Raw genomic sequence first — 11,694 nt, forward strand, 5'->3', positions numbered from 1 at the left:
ACGCATGAGTGGAAGGGAGAGAGATTTGGAAGGGAGAAGGGAAGGAGTGGGAAAGTGAAAGCGGGAGGGAGAAAGAGTAAGAGAGGGTGGGAGGTGAGAGGGAGGGAGGGAGGATTGGGGGAGAAGGGGAGGGAGTTGATTTACATTGAGATAATGGTTAATAGGAGAGAGAGAGAGAGAGAGAGAGAGAGAGAGAGAGAGAGAGAGAGAGAGAGAGAGGGAGGGAGGCAGAGGGAAGGAGGGAGGATAAGGGGAGGAGAAGGTGAGGGAGTTAATTTACAATGAGATAATGGTTTATAAGAGAGAGAGAGAGAGAGAGAGAGAGAGAGAGAGAGGACGGAGTCTAAAAATGAGAGAAAAAAATAGTATAAATAACAAACCAATTATTTTCTCTGCCCCCACCCACCCCACCCCACCCCACTCTCTCTCCCTTCACTCTTCCTATCCACACCTTCCCTCCCCGTCCCCCTCCCCCCTCCCCCTCTCCCCCCTCGTGTGTTTGTTGTGCCCGCCGTAGTAATTCTGGTGCGATCCGGGCCGAGAAAATCACCCGCCAGAAGCACTAAGTTTCTCCCTAAGTGCCCTAACAGTTATGGAGCCGAATGCGTTTCCGATCCAAATGGCATTCCAGCTGGGGAGGTTTTGGGGTGTGTGGGGTGGGGGGCGGGGGTGAAAGAAACCCTTAAGATACTGTGTGGGGGTTTTTGGACAGGTGGGGTGGAGTTCTGGAGGGATGATTTTTTGTTTTTGTTTTTTCTTTTCCTTTTTTTTTGGGGGGGGGGGAGAGGTTGAAGTGAGGTTTTTCGAAGAGTGGATGGTTTTGGGGGATAGCTGTGGGGTGGAGGATGGAAGAAAACCTCAAGATCATGTGGAGGTTGGCAGAAGTGAGGTGGGGTTATGCTGGTTATGGTTTTTCTGAAGGGGAAGGGAAGTTTATTTATTTATGCTTTTTTTTTTTTTTTTTTTTTCGAAGAGTGGGGGAGGGGTAGAAGTTTGGGGTTGCTGGACAGTGAAAGAAAAACCAAAATTAAGTGAGGTTCAGGGGAGAGGTGATGGGGTTTTGGAAGCGTCTGAGGTTTTTCGACAGAGGAGGGGATGAAACTTTTTTTTTTTTTTCCGAAGACTGGAAGAGAGATAAAGGGAGGTTTTGAGGTAAGTGTTGGGGAAGTTGAAAGAAAACCCTAAGATTCTCAGGGGGGTTGGAGAGGGGAAGAAAGGGTGGGTTGGAGGGGTTGAGGTTTTGGAAAGGAGGGAGGTTGGAAGAGGGATTTTTTTCAAAGAGTAGGAGTAAAGGAGTACTTGGAGTAAGTGTAGGGATTGTTCATTATTTTCTTGTTCGTTGTTTCTCTAACTATCGAAGGAAGGTTTTTGTTAAGCTTTCCGGGTTAGTGTTAGTGGATAGACATGACGGGTTGATGGGTGGATGGACAGAGGATGGATGGATGGATGGAGAGAAGATGGATGAACAGAAGATGGATGGATGGATGAACAGAAGATGGATGGATGGATGAACAGAAGATGGATGAATGGATGGATGGACAGACATACAGACACATTACTGAAAAAAAAGATTTTTTGTCGAATTTTAGATGGGGAACATTCGGCTTGTTTTGCACTTTCATTTTCCAAAATTATTTATACCCACATGTATGACGGATTTTTTACTCATTCCTGGCCACACACATTTTCTAAACATTTTCTCTTTTCAAGCTGCATTTATGATCAGTGTGGTGTTGCGGACGAGGTAATTTTCACACCTCTGTCTTTTTGTCGCTAATAATAAATACCGTAAATAAATAAATAAATAATGGATCAAGATAAAAGAATATGTGGGGATATTCCAATAGACTCTAGAATGAATCTCTTTAATCCAGGAAGAGGAAGCCACAAACAAATCGCCTTCTTTTCTTGTCCTTTGTCAACCAGCTGCTCTCTGTCTCCAACACTCACACGCACTTCACTCATATACCTCTCATCCCTTCATCTCACCCTCGGTTTTCTTCCCCTTTCCTCTCCCTCCTCCACCTCACTCACATACACTCTTCTAGTCAGTTTCTCGTTCTCCATGCTCTCCACATGACCCAGGATGAAATGGTTATATTTTGGTGAAAGGAAAAATTGTGGGGTGCTTCAAGTCAGCCTGAGAAAAGTGGAGATTGGCTTGCATAGGTTTTGTAATGGAGTGTTCTAGTCGTGCCAGAGAGAGAGTTATTTTGTTCCATCTGGAGATTTGCCAGTATTTTTTATTTTTTACCTAAATAATTTCGTCTCATACATGCTGCTTTATTTGTCATTTGCACATATTTAAATCTTCTGGTTTTACTTTCCAGCCTGGTGTGTTTTTGTTAATCTCTTCACTACCATGACGCTTTTTTTTTTTCTTATTTTTTTTCCTCTGCTTACTTCCAGACGATTTATATAATTTATGAAGGATCGATCAGACTCAAAAGATGAAAAACTGTCTCCATGAATACCACCAGTCCAAGCCGTATGCCCCAGGCTGAATGAAAATCGACTAAAATAGAGAGGTGTATGAAGGAGGGGGGTGAGTTGGAGAGAGGGCAACCTTGTGGCGGAGAGTAGGGTGACATGGAGGCGATTTGTCTGTGGCCACCCTTTTGGAACTGAGGCGTCTGGCGGTCAACAGAAATAACAGACTGAACAGACCAAACACAAAGAAAAGAAAAACTTAAATATACACCATCGCACTGAGGGGATTAAAATACATTTCCAAAAGCACATTTCTTGGCGTCTGCATACAAACAATATTATAACTTTCTTTACTCCTGCCACTCCCGTATGTACAGTACAGTTTGACTCTTGCCTCTCCCATAATCTTTTGTAGTCTTTTCGAAACCCACTCCTGCCGTATGCGCGTCTGCCATTCCCCCGAGTTGCTGTACGAGTCTTTTGTGTGGCCTCCTTCGGTCTGGCTGGGACCCGTTTTTCAGATTAGGTTTTATCCCCTCGAGAATCAAAACAAACAGCGATAGTTTGCCCTGTCCATTTCCGGGTCTGCATCTTTTCTCCTTCCCCCACTCCACCTCCTCTCCTCCTCTTCGTCCCACTCCACCCCCTCCCTCTCTCCAACATTCCCTTTCTCGTTCTCTTCTCCAGCACCTTCCTCTCCCCCTTGCTTTCTCGCCCTCTTACCTCCTTCCTTTTCTTCCCTGCCTCAACACCTTCCTCTTCCCTCTCCTCAATCTCCATCTCTTCCTCGTACCCCCCCTTTCCCCCTGGCTTCATCTCTTGAACCCCCCTACTTATGGCTTCCATTCTCCTACTCCTTCTTCCCAATTACGTACACGTACCCTCATCGTCCTTCCATTCTCTTTCTGCCCCCTCCTCTCTACCCCCTCTTCCCCCTCCTCCCAACCCCCTATCACCCCCTCCTGTCCAGCTAATCTCCTCGCTACCCCCTACTCTCTTCCCACTCACCACCTACCTGCTCTCTGTTACCCTCTCCTCATAACTCTCATCTCGTAATCCCCCCAATTCCCCTCCCCCTTTCGTATCCCCAACCGTCTTCCCCCACTTCCTTCCTTCCCCCTCCACTTACCCCATCTCTCCCTCCCCTATCTCGCTCTCCCACCCACCGAAACTTCGCCAAAACTATCTCGAAACGCATTTTGTGAAGTTTGGAAATCCTCAGTATAAGGGGAAGGGGGAAGAGAGGGTAGGGGGAGGGGGAAGGAGAGAGGGGGTGGGGAGGGGAGAGGGAGGGGAGGGAGAGGGGGGTCTATCGCCTCTGTTTCGTGCTCTGAGATGCGATACCTTTGCACGATAGAATGGAGGGAACGCAAGCCATTATCGTCAACATCGCAATATCTGAAAGTAGCATTTGCAACATTTGGGGCCAATTTATTTTTTCTCTGTTTATTTTCTTATTTATTTTTAGTTTAATTTGCTTTTTAACACATATTCCTTCGCCACTCATATCCAGTGATGACTTTATTACTAGATTCTTGCTACATCCACACGAATTTATTTTATTTTTCATCTTGTTTATTCTGTTTATAATTATAGTTCTGAAAGGTCTTTCGTGTTGGAGGAATAGATAAAAGTTGTCTCTGTTTTCTCCAGTTAAAGACGTCTCTCGTAAGCTGAATATAGTTGCATAATAATACCAAGACAGGATATTATAAAAAGGCACAGTACTGAGAGGTTTAATAAATGTTTTCTGATTTTTATGTAGACTGTGGGTATGTCGAAAAATATAACCGACATATAAGAGAATATTTGGGTGTAATACACAGAATTTACTGTGAGGACACACGCACACACACCGCTCTCTGGTGCAGTGGTAAGGTTCTCGCTTGCCAACTGGTGGACGGGAGTTCGCGCCTCGCTCAGGTTGCGAAAAGTTTCACTGATGAAGTGGGTGGTTACTGTCCCCCTTGAGCAAGGGGATGGGTGTGTGTGTGTAAAGGTCACAGCCTTGCCCTTAGATCGGACTATATGAGCTCTCAGCTCCTTCCGGGAGGGTAAAAGCTGACGATCACGACCATCAAGTGATAATGACCGACCCGGTGAATTACACACACACACACACACACACACACACTGCAATCGTCCATTTCTGTTATTTGAATAGTTTATTTTGTTGTTATTTGCTTCTCGTTTCTGCCCCATCCCCCACATAAACGCACATTCATACATACACATGAAAACGCACATACTTATGCAGACGCATATATGTATTTACTTATAAACACGCTGTACTGTACTATTACGTTTATCTAAATAATGTGATACATCAACACGTACTATGTAATCTGACACACACACACACACACACACACACACACACACACACACACACACACACACACACACACACACACACACACACACACACACACACACACACACACACAAGCACCTGTAATCCCATCTGAGCAGGTATTCGTGAGGTAATCCCCGATCAGATGCCACCACTCAGACCGCTGCACCATCTGATCCCCCGGCTCTGTCAGTCAGCCATGCACACACTCGCAGGCTTCTCTCAGGGGCTTCACTCACTCAGGGGCCTCACTTGGATAGGGGCTTCATTTACTTAATGTTTTACTTCACCATTGCTTCTTTCACTTGATGCCTCATTCACTTAGGTGCTTCATTCATTAGATGCTTCATTCAGACAGGTGCTTCGTTCATTCAGGGCTTCACTTATTCACTATATGGAATCATTCAGTCAGAGGGTTTACTCAGATGCTTCATTTACTCAAGGGTTTCTATTCACTCGTGTTTTAATGGCTCAAATTCTTCATTTACCCAAAGGCGTTACTTAATTCATTCTGTAAATTCACTCCTTGTTCACTCAGACCAATGCATCATTAACTCAAAGGTTTCAGTTACTCATTTGGGGGATTCATTCACTCCTGAGGTTCATTTCCTGAGCTGGTTTATTCGTTGATGTGCTTCGCTTGCCAGTTCCCTGTTTCTGATGCTCTGTTTTCTCTAGAGGTTATTTATTCATATGGTTCACAGATTAAAAAGAACTCCCACAAGGTCCCGATATCCCGAAAGAAGGGATGAGAATCTGTATGTGTGTGTGTGTGTTCTCAGGTCACACACACACACACACACACACACACACACACACACACACACACACACACACACACACACACACACACACACACACACACTCCCACTCCCAAAATTGTGCAAGAACTCCCCGAACGCAAAGGAATGAGTGTGCGTGCGTGTGCTCTCCCTCATGTATTGGGTCACGCATCATAAAACTAACGCTGCTGGTGGTGCTGCTGCTTCACGAAATTCCTCCCCCCTCAGCACCCCTCCCCCCCCCGTGATCAGTGGGGCCTCACCTGCCACCCAGGAAATTGAAACACGCAAAATATACCGAGACCTTTCACGATATCCACTAAAGCGACCCGCATATTTTCGTTCTTCAATTTCCTCTGGGGCATTTTGTTGGGGGGAGCTGGTTGGGGGAAAGAGGGGGAAGGGTAGGGGAAAGGGAAGGTGGGGGGAAAGAGGGGGGAAAAAGGAGGGTGGGGGTCGCCGTGGGGATTTGTCCGGGGGGGGGGTGAGATGGGTTTGCTTGGGTTGGGTGGATGGGGGATTATCGAGGGAAGAGGAGGTCTATCTAGGTTTGCCGGGGATGGAGGGGGGTTGCCAAGGTCGGGGGGAGGAGGTACTGAAGGTGTGGGGGGATTCTGGGGGGTCGGTCTAGGGGGGAAGGGTTGTCGGGGGAATGGGGTTGTGGGGGTCGTGTCATCTGTGTCTAAAATACCTTCGCCCACCGGCCATGCATGGAAATTTTTCTCATGGCACGTGGGGGTATATTGAAAACTGAGATATTATAGGCCATTTTCCAGGAGCGCCATATAACCTCGAGGACATAGCTATTTTTATATATATTCTTGCTGCTCTCAGACGATTTTTCTCAGCCGTAGTATTTTGAAAACTAATATGTTTCACCTGGATCAGTTTAGCCATTTTCGCGGGAGCCATCTCATTACTTGTCCCCTTGGATAAATTTTTCACTCTACTCTTCCTGCAAGCAGATTAATTTTTTCCTTTTTTTTTTTTGTTAATATTATGAGATCCCAATGACTTACTTAATGATCTCTGAATCTGATCTGACCTGCGCAAAAAATGTTACATTATTTAATTAATGCTGAATAAAATGGTCTGGAGGTTACAGTATAAATGATATCTCCGTGGAGGGAATAGGCAGAGTCCTTCGATATGGGTGTGTGTGTGTGTGTGTGTGAGAGAGAGAGAGAGAGAGAGAGAGAGAGAGAGAGAGAGAGAGCTCCCTGAACAGATGCAAAAGGGCGTGAGAGGAAATACGGTATACTGCTTGTAAGTGGGAAGTATCTGTGAGAGAAAGAAGAGAGGGGGATGAATCGCCTTCTCTTTCCTGGCCCACTTTCTTTTCTCTCTTTTCTCTACTGACTCGAAGCGTTTTTCTCTTTACCTCCACTCTCCCTTTTCCCTCCTCTGTGTTCTTCCCTTTTACATCTTTCACATGATTTTTAAATCCAATTTTGTTTCCTCTCCTTCCTTCTCTCTCTCTCTCTCTCTCTCTCTCTCTCTCTCTCTCTCTCTCTCTCTCTGTCACACACACACACACTGCTGACGTCATAAGTTAAAGTTTTCTCATTCTCTCACTTCGTCACCCCACACCCAATCACCTTTTATCCCTCACTCACACCTTTTCCCTCACATTTCATTTTTTACGGCCTTTTCTTGTCCTTTCTTTATTCTTCGTCCTTTCCACAGTTTCGTTTACGCTGTCTTTTTTTTTTTTTAATTTAATCAGACTATTTTTATCGACTTCCTTTCGTTTTTATTTTTATTTGTAGTGTTATTTGTTTATTTTTTTCCTGTATTTTGTCTTCGTATTTTTTCGTTTTTTCTGTATTTTTCAACATGTTTTTCTGCATTCTTTTTTCTTTATTTTTTTTCCATGTATTTTGTTCAGTGTATCTTTCGTGTCATCTTTGATCCCCCCACACTATGTTATCCACGTCTCTCTCTCTCTCTCTCTCTCTCTCTCTCTCTCTCTCTCTCTCTCTTGCATTTTAGTTTATTGTGAAAAACTGAGTAAAATTGTGTGAACGAAATTATTATCTTCATCCAGTTTCCTAACCCAGCCGGAGATCGATCATACGTCCTTGTGGAATAGCAGTCTACTAGCATCGTTTAGACTAGTTGGTTAGTTGTCTGTCTGTTTATCTATTTATCTATCTACCTGTCTGTCTAGGTATGCTTGTTTATGTATCTGTCTGCCTATTTCTATTTTTCTATATTCCTACCTATCTCTGTGTCTCTCCATCTATCCATCCGTCCATCCATCCATATTTTGTCTATCTATCTATCTATCTGTCTGTCTATCTATTCCCCTCTTCTCTGTCTAATGTATATCCTCTCTTGTATAATTCTCCTCGTTTTACTCACCATTTTCTCCCATTCTGCCTCCACCTCTCATGAATTTCCTTTCGTGTCTCTTTTGTTTTATCGCCTTTGCCTCTCTCTTTATCTTCTTTCTGAGCCCACAATTCCTCTCTCTTTTATCTCACACCTCTCCATTTTTCTTTATTATCTCTATTTACTCACTTTTTTTATTTTCTCTCATCTTTCTCTCTTCTCTACTTCGTTATCTTCATGTAGCGTTTTCCTTTCTCACTTTCTCTACCTCCTCCTCCTCCTCCTTTCTTCCATCTCTCCTTCACCTCTTCCTCATTTCCTCTGTCTCCCCAGGTCCTTCCTTCTCATATTTCACTCCCTATTTCCTTCACTCGCCTCTGTCCTCTCCCTTCTCCCTCCTTCCATCTTGCTTTTCCATCTCACCTTCTCATTTTTTCTCTCCTCTCTCTCTCTCTCTCTCTCTTTCTCAGTTTTCGTCTCTCATTAGCATATGCTTCCCGTCTCTGTTTGTCTGTCTGTCTGTCTCTCTCTCTCTCTCTCTGTCTGTCTGTCTCTCTCTCTCTCTCTCTCTCTCTCTCTCTCTCTCTCACACACACTTTTCTCTGTTCTTTCTCTCCATTTCCACCCTCTTTCTGTCTCCTCCTCTCTCTTTTTCTCACCCTTTCTTCACTTCTCTCCCTCCTTTTCCTTCCTTTTCTCTCTCTTTCCTCCCTTCTCTCTCTCTCCCTTTTCTCCCCTCTTTCTATCCCTTTCCTCCCTTCGTTCTCTCCCTATTATCCCATCTCTCCTCCTTTCTTCCCTTCGATTTCTCCCTTTCCTCCCTTCATACTCTCCCTTTCCTCTCTTCTTTCTCTCCCTTTCCTCCCTCCCTCCCTGTGAATGTTGTTTCCCGAGATGCAACTTTCCCTCAGACTCCACGAAAGTTGGCAGACACATGGACCACCTGCCAATCTCTCTCTCTCTCTCTCTCTCTCTCTCACACACACACACACACACACACACACACACACACACACACACACACACACACACACACACGCACATACACACAGGGAGAGAGAGACCTTCTGTTGTCTGTAAGTCAATTTTCTTCCTATCCTGCCGCTCTCTTCTCCATAATTATTTTCTTCCTCCCCATTCCATCTCTTCTCTTCGCCTCTCCCCTTACATTCCTCCCCATCTCCCTGTTTCTCTTTCCCTCTCCTCTCCCATCCTTCTCCATAAATTCCTCCCTTTCTACTTGTCTACTTGTCTCCCAGTTCTTCCCTCCCTTCCCCCCCCCCTGCTCTCTCTCCTCCTCCCCTCGACAATTCTCCCCTTTCTCTTTTATCTGTCTCCTACCTTCTTCCTTTCCCTTGCTCCTTCGTCTCTTGTGTTTTTTTTCTCCTCTCCTTCCTTTCTCGCTCCTCTTCCCTTCCTTCTCACACCCTACTCCCTTTCTTCTCTCCCCGTCCTCCTTCCTTTCCTCTTCCTCTTCCTTCTTTCTTTCTTCTCATCCTCTTCCCCCTCCCCCTTCCTTCCTTCCCTCCCACCTCCCTCCCCTCCTCCCTTTTTCTCTCAGGCAACTATCGAGACTCGGAGAATATCGTGTGAAAGTATTGGCTAAGTATTCCTCTCTTCTCCTACCTTCTCTTCTCTTCCCTTCTCTTCCCTTCCCTTCTTCTCTCTTCCCTTCTCTTCCCTTCCCTTCTCTTCCTCTACCTTCTCTCTTCTCTCTCCTCTTCCCTTCCTTCCCATCGTTTACCCTTTATCTTCTTGTTTCTTTCCGTTCGTCCTCCTTTCTTCTCTTCGTCAGTATCCACACCCCTTCTTTTCCCTTCATCTTCTCCTCTTTCTCCCTCCTTTTTCTCCCTCCTTCCTATCCCTTCCCTCCCCTTTCCATTCCTCTCCTTCCCATCCCTCCCCTCCCCTTTCCATTCCTCTCTTTCCCATCCCTCCCTTCCCTCTCCATTCCTCTCCTTCCCATCCCTCCCCTCCTCTTTCCATTCCTCTCCTTCCCATCCCTCCCCTCCCCTTTCCTTTCCTCTTCTTCCCATCCCTCCCCTCCTCTTTCCATTCCTCTCCTTCCCATCCCTCCCCTCCCCTTTCCATTCCTCTCCTTCCCATTCCACCCCTTATCTTTCCATTCCTCTCCTTCCCATCCCTTCCTTCCCTCTCCATTCCTCTCCTTCCCATCTCTCCCCTTTCCTTTCCATTCCTCTCCTTCCCATCCCTCCCCTTTCCTTTCCATTCCTCTCCTTCCCATCCCTCCCCTTTCCTTTCCATTCCTCTCCTTCCCATCCCTCCCCTTTCCTTTCCATTCCTCTCCTTCCCATCCCTCCCCCTTTCCTTTCCATTCCTCTCCTTCCCATCCCTCCCCTTTCCTTTCCATTCCTCTCCTTCCCATCCCTCCCCTTTCCTTTCCATTCCTCTCCTTCCCATCCCTCCCCTTTCCTTTCCATTCCTCTCCTTCCCATCCCTCCCCTTTCCTTTCCATTCCTCTCCTTCCCATCCCTCCCCTTTCCTTTCCATTCCTCTCCTTCCCATCCCTCCCCTTTCCTTTCCATTCCTCTCCTTCCCATCCCTCCCCTTTCCTTTCCATTCCTCTCCTTCCCATCCCTCCTATAAAATATCAGTCTCGGGGGGATTCAAACAGGTAAAATCGTCCCTCATTTGCCATTACATAAGTCGTATCCCGGCCATTCAAGGCTTAATCCCCATTTACTAGTTCCCTCGTTCTTTGTCCGTCCCCTTCCCCTCCCTTTCCTTCCCCGTTCTTCCCTCTCTTCGTTTCACGTCCCTTCCTTTACTCTCCTTCCCCTCCTCTCCCCTCCCCTTCCCTATCCCTCCAGCTTAGCCAACTTCCTCCCTTCCCCTTTCTCTACAGCTTCATGCTCCTCTACCTTCCCTTCCCTTTCCGCCTCTTCTCATCCTCTTCCATTCTGCTTCTCCTCTCCTTTCCATACTTTTTCCTCCCTCAATTCTCTCCTCCTTCCCCCCTCCCCCTCCTTCCCCACCATCTCAGTCTCCCACACAACTATCGGACGCATCTTTTAAAAATCAGCTGGGAAGTATTGGTTAAGCGAGTCCCCCCCCTTCTCATCCTCTCCCGTTCTCATTTTCATTTCCTCCATCCATTCCCCCTCTCTCTTTCCCCCTATTCCTCCTCCCCTCTCCTCCCCATCTTAGGCTTCCACACAACTATCGGCCGTGTCTTTAAATAAATCGTTCTTACAAGTGCTAGGCAGTAGGTCCTCCATCTGATCCTCTTCATTTCTACAGCTCTTCTCGCTTTCATCCTCTTTCCTCCTTCCCCCCATCCCTCCTCCCCTTTTTTCTCCTCCCCATTTTCTCCTTCCCATATCCCTCCTCCCCCCTTTATCCTCCCCGTCTCCTTCGCCCCCACACCCATCAGTGCCATCTTTTAAAATCTCCTTGGGAAGTATTGGGTAAGTGAGGTCCCATTCTCTTCTGTTTCCCATTTCCTTCATCCTCAATCTCTCCCTCTCTTCCCTTCCCTCCCACTCCTTCTCGTCTCCATCTCCGTCTTCACCACAACTATTGACCACATCTTGTAAAAATCACTCGGGGAAGTATTGAGCAAGTGGGTAACGTGTGGGTGTCGGAAGGTAAACTTAAGACGGAGGAGCAGGTCGAGCCCCGCATTATTTATCTCGCATCTTATTAAATCAGGAAGAGGCTGCCAAGTTCTCTCGGGTGCAGGATTAATTTGATGTGTGTGTGTGTGTGTGTGTGTGTGTGTGTGTGTGTGTGTGTGTAAAGGTATCTATCAATGGGTATGTATGTGTGCGATAT

The sequence above is a fragment of the Coenobita brevimanus genome, chromosome 92, assembly GCF_032717465.1.
Source record: "Coenobita brevimanus isolate Jiangsu-jjx chromosome 92, ASM3271746v2, whole genome shotgun sequence".
In the NCBI taxonomy this organism is placed as follows: domain Eukaryota; kingdom Metazoa; phylum Arthropoda; class Malacostraca; order Decapoda; family Coenobitidae; genus Coenobita; species Coenobita brevimanus.